Below are 11,433 nucleotides of genomic sequence, written 5' to 3'. Positions count from 1 at the left end.
TAAAGAGCTCATTCCTATATGTTCAATTAATCTTTGACAAAGAAGGCAAGAACATACAAGGGGTAAGGACAGTTTATTCAAAAAATGGTGTCAAAAATTGAGCAGATACATGCAAGAAAGATGACACTAGACACCTTCTTATATCATATACAAGAATAAACTCAAAATACATTAAAGACTTAATGTAAGCTTAAAAACCATAATACTCCTAGAAGAAAACATAACCAGTAAAAATCCCTGACAGCTCTCATAGCAATATGTTTTCTGATATATCTTCTTGGGCAAGGGAGATGAAAGGAGAAAGAAACAATTGGGACTATATCAAACTATAAAGTGATTGCACAGCAAAGAAAACCATCAACAAAATGAAAAGATCACCTACTGAATAGGAGAACATATTTGCTAATCATACATCTGATAAGAGGGTAATATCCAAAATTTATGAAGAACTCATACAACTCAACACCAAGATAATGGACAATCCAATTAAAAAATGATGCCCTAACTGGTTTGGCTCAGTGGATAGAGCATCGGCCTGTGGACTGAAGGGTCCCAGGTTTGATTCTGGTCAAGGGCATGTACCTTGGTTGCGGGCATATTCCCAGTAGGGGGACCTGAAATGACACTTCTCCAAAGAGGACATAGAAATAGCCAATAGACATATAAAACATGATTAATGTCACAAATTATTAGAGAAATGCAAATTAAAATCATAGTTAGATATCACCTCACACCTGTCAGAAAGGCTCTCATCAATAAATCAACAAACAAATGTTTTTGAGGATGTGGAGAAATGGGAATCCTTGTGCACTGTTGGTAGGACCTCAGATTGGTGTAACCACTAAGGAAAACAGTATGAAGAGCCTCAAAAAATTTTTTTAAATATATTTTATTGATTTTTAACAGAGAGGAAGGGAGAAGGGATAGAGAGCTAGAAACATCATGAGAGAGCAACATCGACCAGCTGCCCCCTGCACACCCCCCACTGGGGATGTGCCCGCAACCAATGTACATGCCCTTGACCGGAATTGAACCTGGGACCCTTCAGTCCGCAGACTGATGCTCTATCCACTGAGCCAAACCGGTTTTGGCTCCAAAAATTTTAAAATACAACTCCTTTATGACCCAATGATTGAACTCCGGGGTATACCATATCCAAAGAAACGCAAAACAGTAATTCAAAAGAATATATGCATCCTTATGCTCACTGCAGTGTTGTTTAAAATAGGCAGATTTGAAATTAACCCAAGTCCTATCAATAGACAATTGGGTAAAGAAGTGGTACATATGGTATACACAATGGAATATTACTCAGCCATTATAAAAATAATGAAATCTTACCATTTGTGACAGCCTGGAGAGATCTAGAGGGGATTATGCTCAATTAAATGACTCAGACAGAGAAAGACAAATACCATATGATTTCACTTATATGTGGAAGCTAAAGAGCAAAATAAATGAACAAATGAAATAGAAATGGACTCATGATGCAGTGAACAGACTGATGATTGCCAGAGGAGAGGGAGGTTGAATGGTTGGGTGAAAAAGGTGAAGGGGTTAAGATCTACTAATTGTTACTCACAGTAAGGTCCTGGGGATGTAAAGTACAGCATCGGGATATAGTCAATAATCCTATCTAATAAAGAGGGAATATGCTAATTGACTGTCACGCCCTCAAAGATGGTGGCACCCATAGCTACAAGATGGTGGAGCCCAGTCCCCTCAGTCCCACCGGGGCGGCAGGCATGTGGCACTGCCAGGCCCACCCTCAGGCAGGTCCAGCCATTCCATACTCCTGCCTCCAGAGTCCCCAGTTCCCTCAGCCCCCCAGCCGCCAAGGGCTGGCCTGAAGCGCAGGCAAGCCTCAGATGGTGGTTGCCCAGCCGCCCAGGGCCACTCAAGGCTCAGGTAACCAGGACCGGCCAAGGCTTGCACTGCCGGCAGTGGTAGCAGCAGAGGTGTGATGGGGGTGTCGCCTTCCCCTGATCAATGGGTTGCCTCCTGCCCCTGAGGGCTGCTGGACTGTGAGAGGGGGCAGGCCGGGCTGAGGGACCACCCCCTTCCGGTGAATTTTCGTGCACCAGGCCTCTAGTATTTTAATAAATATGTGTGGTGTCAGGCGGGTACTTGAGACACTGGAGGGGGTCACATTGAAGGGTGTTTGATTATCTGGCCACTGTGCTGTGCACCTGAAACTACTACAAAATAATATTGAGCAGCCGTGGCCAATATGGCTCCCTCCCTTGGTTGAGCATCATCCCATGCACCAGAAGGTTGCTAGTTCAGATTTCTGGTCAGGGCACATGCCCGGATTGTGTGTTCTAATCCCGGTGGGAGTGGGTGAAGGAGGCAGCATATGGATGTTTTTCTCTCACATCAATGTTTCTTTCTTTCTTCCTCTCCCTTCCTCTCTCTCTCTAAAAAAAAAAAAAAATCAATAAAAACATTAAAAAATAGCATTGACCATAGAGTGTAATTGAAAAAGAATTAAAAAACAAAACAAAACAATAGTGGGTTTTGGTGTTGACATTTAAGCTGCTGAGGTCCAAATTGAGGTAAATAGAGGTTTGGGATTGGGGTGAATTCTGATTTTGTGATTATCTTATAAAACAAATCTTATTTGCAAAGCATTAGTGCAAATGTGAGGTATATTTTGGCTATATTATTCTGATTTAAATTTATATACATATTTATATTCTTTAAATATTAAGCTACCTTACCCTAATGCCTTACCAATATTTTTTTCAGTCTGGATCTCATGATTTTTCTTTTTCTGATTAGAAATTTCAGTTTTAACATCTATGTTGAGCTTAGAGAAACCTTGCAAATGACATTTTTCTAAGTGTCAGCTAAATATAATCCATTTTTATAAAATTGCAAGTCAATATTATATCTGTTTATATCACTTAAGTATGCATTCCACTATACTATTAAAAACATTATAAGTAAAACTCTTATACTTTGAACTTGATCATGCACTCTGTCTTACTCTACTTTTAAAGAATATGCTTACCAGTCAGTCATCTTCTTCAGAAACCTGTTTTTTCTCAGACAATCCAGAAAGACATTCACAGTCATGATATAATGGCACCTTTGTCAGGGACCTGGGGTTCCCACCTCTTTAATGCACATTTCATAAGCATTTGAGAGGCAGTGGTTCTTAGTTTTATGTTTTCTGCTTTAAAAGAACCAGAAAGTGAAGAAGATTACCTTTGGCAGTTTTGCTCCATGCCATCACTTTGTTGTCATTCTTGGAATATCTCAAAAGGTTTTATTAGGTAAAGGCCTCTATAAATTCCAGGTGTTGACCATATGTTCATCATTACATCCATGAGCAGAAAAACGGTTTTATTTTCAAAACTGACTTCCTTGTACAGCAAATCCTGCAGACTTTTGAGTACATAACTGAAAAATCTTTATGTAGCAAACTTACTTTGTGAGCTAAGTTCCAAGCCAAAGAACAATAAAACAATCTAACACTATTTTCCCATTGCTCTACTGTGACTGTGTAAAGTGTGTGTTTTTTTAAGATTTAGAAGAAAATATGCAATTTATCCTGTCAGTTCACTTGAGGGCAGTGGAGTTGGAGGAAGTAGAATTCCTGTCTTATTAGTTTTATCATTGTATAAGCATGGGTTTGTTCTCTTTTCCAACCATTAATAATTAGTTCAGTTCCAGGAGATCCCATTTTATAGTTCCATGTAGCTTTTTAATTTGTCATGTGTGAGATGCCAAACCTGATGACAGTAGAGAGTTAGACAGTCATATGACTCTGGATGTCCTGATCGAGTCCCATCCCAACTATTTTCTTTGGGCATTTTTGGAAGAAGAAGGAAATAGAGAAGAGGCAAGGAAGAAAGAATGAGAGAGAGAAACACACACACAAGAGAGAGAGAGAGAGAGAGAGAGAGAGAGAGAGAGAGAGAGAGAGAGAGAGAGAGAGAGAAAGAGAGAGAGAGAGAAATCCACAAAGTTGACATGTAATTGGTTAAAATTGTAGACATAGTTGGGAAGATTGGCAAATATAGATGAATTAACAGATAACTAATAACTTCAACATTCCATTACATTGGATAATTTTTGTTTATTCATAAAAATGTACTTGTTTGAAATAAAGCTTTTAGTTTTTATTACAAGGAAAGGAAGCCTGTTTGTATATCAACTATATCTTAGACCTCAAATATTTTATATTTAGCTATTAGCAAATTATACACTTGTATTGGAGGCACAAATTTTATTTAAGTTGAAAATCAACTGTCCTTTGAAATGAAATTATGAACTGAATTCTGACATTATGTTTAATGGTTCATTCTTGATGCACATATTAGTTTATTATAGTCCTTTGCCTATAATATATGCACAGTCAAATCTTGATTATATGAACTAATGGAGGAAATTTGAGAATAATGGGACAAATAATTGGAAGTGATGAATAATTCTGAAATGATTCATATTTGATGACAACATACTAGTAAGCATAATAATTATCTCCATTTTTGATCTGAAAAGAATCTATAGGATTACTGATGAAACAGCAAATCTACTTTGTAACAATATACTAGTAAATGCCTGCTTTCACCATTTTTACCCCTTTATATCTTTTTGTTTCCATATCTAGATCCAGAAAGAGTATCACCCCTTGAGTTAACACAAATATAAAATTTTTATCTCCACTAAATCTGGTTCATATCTTTCTTAAGCTGTTCTTTTTTTTTTTTTTCAATTCTTCTCCCTTAACATCTAACAGATCACAGCCAAATAAGATGTGATTCATTCAAGTAAATGATTAAAGATAACTTATTTGGATGACCCTATTGGTAGGTAAACATGTTTTAACTTTTTAAATATTAATATTTATAGTACTGCTTTATAAATTTCCTTTTGTTTCAGATCTTCTAGTGAAAAATCCTATAGTTTTATTCATAAATCATTATTTTATTTGCCCAAGAAATATTGTAAGAGGACATGCCCTTTACAGATAAACTCAAATTAGATGTTTTTAAAGTTCACCACATCTAGTGATCTACATGCATTTTTAACCATTTGATAGACTTGGATTTCCTTGTGAGATTAGAAAATTAAACACAAAGCAGATAATAATAAATTAAAATCCCTGAGGCCTTTTTTTTTTCTTACTATAAGCAATGTTCTTTTCTTTCTTTACCTTCTCTAGGATATCCAGGTAAGAGCCTGGAGTTTTGTATTTACTCAGTCTCAGGTGTGCAATGTACACCTGTTTTGTTTATTTATTCAGCTAAGCCTTCTGAAGGTGGGCAGTGGGTATCATGTCTCTTTTACATACTAAATGCACCCAGTGCCATGGATAACTGCATTGACCAATTCAAGAATGTAGCAATACAAGTAACATTTTTAAATTGTTCTCTGTATGTCAAAGGATGAAAAGAAAGAGGGCCCAAGCTTAGAGCAACAGGAGAAAGGCACAATGTTGAATAAGATGCCACTGAACAGACTCAGTGTGTCATTGAGTGACAGCAGCCACTGGCACAGTCCTAGGGCAACGATTCAATCAAGGGTTTTTTTTTCAGCACCAGCCACCAAATCCTGGCCCCACTGCCTGGGGGAGGACTTGTGAAAGTGCTAGACAAATAACTTTCTAATTCATTACCTTGAAAAGTAGTAATTAAAAAAGATGCACTTGCTTGGTCATCTATTTGTTTCTTAGAAAATAAAATTATCTTATATTAAATAATATAAGGTTATTAACTAGTACTTGTTTCATAAATCTTTTTTTTTTAATCTCATCTCTCTCCTGCTGTTATTGCCATTTAAAAAAAAATATGGCATTCTGTATCTATTACAACTTTTGTCCTCTCTCAAAATTTGTTCTAATTAAGGCAGATTTTCTTCAACTTGATTTCAATAATCACAACTACATTCTTGTTCATGTCATGCACTCTAAGTAACTCAATGCTAAACAGAGTCCACTATAATTGGGAAGGAAATTATTCCCATTGGTATTCTTTGCACCCAGAGCTAGAATTGACATTTTGCTACACTTGGTGACATGGCCTCTCTTCTGGAGAAGAAATAAAACGTATTTCCTACAAATAGGCAACAGGCACCTGACCTGTTGGATCAGGTTACATCAGGTTATGTTGTGTTACGTGATGTGACATGCCCTGAAGTGACCCGAGGCAATGTCATTCTGTGTTACACTGGTGGAGCTGTGCTGCTCTTTATTAAACAACTATGGAAAGGCTTATCCACTGTGGTCACAAATCATTTACATGCCACCTTTGCAAAGAAGTGGAGAAATAGCACTGCCCTGAATTTTTCCTCCTAAGAGTCATTTAAGGAAATCAGAGAACACATGAGCTACAGAAGCCACACAGGTTTCTATTATTTTTAAAAGTGGAGTTAAAATGCTCAGGTATACAAGAGAGGCGTGTATTTATGTGACAAGGATCAAAAATGGTCAGGGAACAACCTGTACTCTGAATTTAAAATGAGAAATACTTCTAGTATTTTTTAAATAATTCATTAAGTTTCAGATCAGTTTACCCAATTTTAGGTAAAGTATTAAGCCTATTCATAATAATCTTTCTGATGATTAAAAGTTTTCTCTTGCCCGTCTGGTGTGGCTTAGTGGTTGAGCATCAACCTATGAACCAGGAGATCACTTTTTGATACCTGGTCAGGGCACATGCCCAGGTTGCAGGCTCGATCCCCAGTAGGGGGCTGTGCAGGAGGCAGCCAATTAATGATTCTCTCTCATCACTGATGTTTCTATCTCTCTCTCCCTCTCCCTTTCTCTCTGAAATCAATAAAAATATATTTGAAAAAAAGTTTTCTCTTAAAATTCTACATCATGTAATTTAGAAGCCTCAATTAAAATGTGTGATAAAAGTATGTCTTATGTGTTACCCTTGGGATGATTTTTATTAAGACAGTGGCTCTCAGAAACTATATTAAATTATTACATCATATGATATTATGTAAAAGAAATCCATTGTGCTTGGTCAGTTTTTCTAATGATTTCAATAGCATTTTCCTATTGGTATATCTTGCTTATAACTTGTTTTAATTATCTGCATAAAGAACTGAACAATATTGCATAAATCTATATAGTGATTTTGGAGTAATTAGTGGTGCATGTAACAAAATATAACCTTTCAGTTGTAGGCTGCCGTAAAAGAAATAGGTTAGAGAGGTTTTATGCAAATTAGAAATGCTCTGTGTTGGAAGCCTAATTCTACTTTTTATTGTTAGACAAGTCAATACTGCTTCTTGCTGAAATTGTATATGAAAGGGATTGGTTTCCATAGATGAAAGGCATAATCTTGACAATGAGGCCATATAAGCTGAGTGGTTGAAGTACTGAAAAAGGATTTCTTCGCTCTAATAGAGGATGTCTTATTAGTTTTATTAGTCACCACTGTTTGACCCACTAATATACTGTAAACTGAGTGAGTCACATGCATTGCAAACTGGGATGGAGCAACACTGTGGCCATTTAGAGTAAATGTAATCTAATATGAAGGACATTTCAAATGCAAAGAATTAAGGACCATATCTTATCCTTTGGTTTTCTACTTATTCAACAGGAATTACTTGAATATAGGTAATCTTATTATTTTTTTAATCTTACATTTTGTGACAGCATGGGTGAACCTGGAGAGTATTATGCTAAGTGAAATAAGACAGTCATAGAAAGACAAATACCATATGATTTCACTTATATGTAGAGTCTTGTAAACAAAATAAACCAACAAAGTAGAAACAGGCTCATGGATACAGAAAACAGACTGACAGCTGTCACAGGGGAGTGTTGGGGAGATGTGTGAAAAAGGTGAAGGGAGTAAGCAAAAAACAAGCAAAAAGAACTCATAAACACAGACAACAATACGGTGATAACCAAAGGAAAAGGGGGCAAGGTGGGCAGAAGAGGACAAAGCAGAGAAAAATGGTGACAAAGAAGACTTGACTTGGGATGGTGAACACACAATACTGTATACAAATGATGTATTATAGAATTGAACACTTGAAACTTATTTTATTAACCAATATCACACCAATAAATGTAATAAAAATTTTAAAAATAAAAACATTTAATATTTAGGTAATTAAAATTCAAAAATATCAAATGTAATGTTTAGCTTCTCTTTGTAATCAACACAACTTATATGTAAGAAGAAATGTAAAACAAAGGGTTATAACATCATAGAAATTTATGAGAATAAAAGAATATTAAACAGAAGTTTCAGTAAATCTAAATCATATATATTTACCTTTTGTGTTATTTTTATTTACAGTTAATCATATTTTCCTCTAATTTAATAATGAGATAGATTAAGAATGATTGCTATATAAAATTAATATTGCTAGGAAGGAAATTCTAGAAATCATAAAATTGTAAATATAAAAAGAAGAAAGAAAAAACAATGCCCAACCCCTTAATTTGTATCATAGGGTTGCAGGGTGGATAAGGTAGCTGCTCTGACTCCTACCTATTATGAGAATCTGCTTTTCAAAACCGCCTGCTGATTATTAATTTTTTTGGCCACATGTATTTACAATAAATTTATTTACTGCTTACATTAATAATTTCTGTTGTTTTCAAGTAACAATCCTGACTAAACAATATATTCCCTTAGTTTATATCAAGAGCAAATACTTATAAAAATATATATAATATATGTACTAATAAAATTATTATCTGAATGAAAGTTAAATGAAATTTTAAAAAATAGAAGAGTATAAACCAGTGAAAAAGATTTAAATATAAGGTATTATGTCATTAGGAAATACTACATTCATTTATTAGCTCATTGATGAAATACTTATTAACCTATGGTATTTTAAGAACCATTCAGGCAACTGGAAGTATGAAGCAAGGTGAGAAAAAGTGTTGGATTCTAGATATATTTTAAAAATTAAGTAAACATAACTTGCTAATGGATTTGATGTGGTTATAAGAATAGCTAGACATCAATAATTTTTTTGGCAATTAAAAAGTTTGACTTTCCTCAATACTGAGATTTGGAAGAATAAAGGAATATGGAATATGGAAATCAAGAGTTTGAATTTAAATTTGTTTTGATATGCCAATTAGATATCTAAGTGGAAATGTTAAAGAGGAAGTTGAATGTTCAATAGCCTTATTGGATAGGAGCTTGTGATAGAAAGAATAATGGTTCCCCAAAGATGTCCTACTCCCCGAGGTTCTGTAAATATGTGAGTTTACATAGCAAAATCAACTAAGATTGATAATCAACTGACCATACAATAAAGAGATTATTCTGGATTAGCAGGGCTGGGCCACAGTAATTACAAAAGTCTGTAATGTAGAATTGGGAGGCAGAAGAGACATTGTCAGACTAATATCAGCGAGAAAGACTAAACTGGCCACTGCTGGTTCTGAAGATGAACAAAGAAAGGGAGTGAAAAGACAAGGCAAGAGATTCTTCCTTTGAGTCTCCAGAAAGAATGCAGGCTGCTGCCAACTCCTTTTTACCCCAATGAGGCCTATTTCAGACTTCTGCCCTCCATTAATCTAAGATAATTTTGCCTTGCTTTATTCATGAAGCTACAGATTAGACTTTGAGACCAAGTCCCTATGTAGCTATTTCAAAGAAAATAAAAAGAAATTTACAAATTACCTGATGTTTCAACAATAAACCCGAAATGGATTAAAGCCTAAAATGTAAGACTTGAAACCATAAAATTCCTTGAAGAAAACATAGGCATTAAAATATTGTACATTTCTCATACCAGTACTTTTTTGATATATCTTCTTGGGAAAAGGAAACAAAAGATGAACAAATGGCACTACATCAAACTACAAAGTTTTTACACAGCAAAGGAAACCTCAACAAAATGAAAAGACAACCTATTGAATGGGAGAACATATTGCCAATAAAATATCTAATAAGGAGTTAATATCCAAAATAAATAGAGAACTTATAGAACTCAACACACACACACACACACACACACACACACACACACACACACACACACAAATAATACAATTTAAAGTGTTAGAAAATGATCTAAATAGACACTTCTCCAAAGAGGACATACAGATGACCAATAGACATATGAAAAGATACTCAATATCACTAATCATCAGAGAAAGACAAATTAAAACCACATCTGTCAGAATGACTATTATCAATAAATCAACAAACAATGTTGGTGAGAATATGGAGAAAAGGGGATCCTAATACACTGCTGGTGGGAATACAGATTGTTGCAGCCACTGTGGAAAGTAGTATGGAGTTTCCTCAAAAAAGTAAAAGTGGAGCTACACTGGAAATATATCAGTAGAAACCTGAAACACTGATTGGAAAGATTATAGGTACCACGATGTTCATTGTAGTGCGTGTGGAAGCAGCCCAAGTGACCATCAGTAGATGAGTGGATAAAAGAACTGTGGTACATTTACACAATGGAATACTACTCGGGAGAAAATCTTATCCTTTGCAACAGCATAGATGGACCTGGAGAGTATTATGCTAAGTGAAACAAACCAGTCATATAAGTCAAATACCATATGATTTTACTTATATGTGGAATGTAATGAACCAAATGAATAAGAATACAAAATAGAAAAAGACTCATAGATACAGAGAATAGACTGACAGCTGTCAGAGGGGACGGGTTCTGGGGGGCTGGGGGAAAAAAGGCAAAGGGATTAAGCAAAATAAAAACAAAAACAAAAACTCATAGACACAAACAGTATGTTGACTACCAAAGAGAAACAGGAGGTAGGGGCAGTTAGAAGAGGGTAAAGGGGAGAAAGTTGTGACAGAAAGAGACTTGACTTTGGGTGGTGATCAACTGATGATGTGTTATAGCAATGGTCGGCAAACTCATTCGTCAACAGAGCCAAATATCAACAGTACAACGATTAAAATTTCTTTTGAGAGCCGAAAACTGACTTCTGCGCATGGGCCACGAAGTTTCAATCGCACTGTACGTGCGCGCCTGCATGTGGTATTTTGTAGAAGAGCCACACTCAAGGGGCCAAAGAGCCACATGTGGCTCGTGAGCCGTAGTTTGCCGACCACTGTGTTATAGAATTGTACATTTAATACCGATATAATTTCATTAATCAATATCCTACTTGATATTTGAGAGTGACATATTTGGGAGCAAGTTGGAGCTGTCAGATAAATGAACAATACACACACACAAAAAAAAAACAACAACAGCTAAACAACAACAGGAAAATAGGTAGTTGCATTTCCAAGTTACAAAAAGGTTGTATATAAAAGAAAATATGATCATAATATACTACATAGCTTGACCTTTAGCAACATTTACTGTTTATAGCAATGCAAACATCAATTATTTAATTAACCAAAAGTGTGGTGTATTAGAAGAATAAAGGAAGGGAAAGTGTGTTAGCAGTAGATGGCTGTTGTAAACCTAAAACAGAAAGAAAACTAAAACTGAAAAATCAAGAAG

General features: G+C 35.5%; 1 non-coding gene across 1 annotated transcript; it reads right to left on the bottom strand.

Annotated features, from left to right (window-relative positions):
* Window positions 1–5,472: 5,472 nt before the first annotated feature.
* LOC114226751 (small nucleolar RNA SNORA30/SNORA37 family) lies at window positions 5,473–5,602 on the bottom strand. Its single transcript, XR_003612843.2, has one exon. It is a non-coding gene; the product is annotated as a small nucleolar RNA SNORA30/SNORA37 family (small nucleolar RNA).
* Window positions 5,603–11,433: the final 5,831 nt, after the last annotated feature.

This window comes from Eptesicus fuscus, chromosome 14 (genome assembly GCF_027574615.1).
Source record: "Eptesicus fuscus isolate TK198812 chromosome 14, DD_ASM_mEF_20220401, whole genome shotgun sequence".
NCBI lineage: Eukaryota > Metazoa > Chordata > Mammalia > Chiroptera > Vespertilionidae > Eptesicus > Eptesicus fuscus.
The sequence above is the reverse complement of the archived record's forward strand: the minus strand, read 5'-3'. Positions and strand labels throughout refer to the sequence as shown.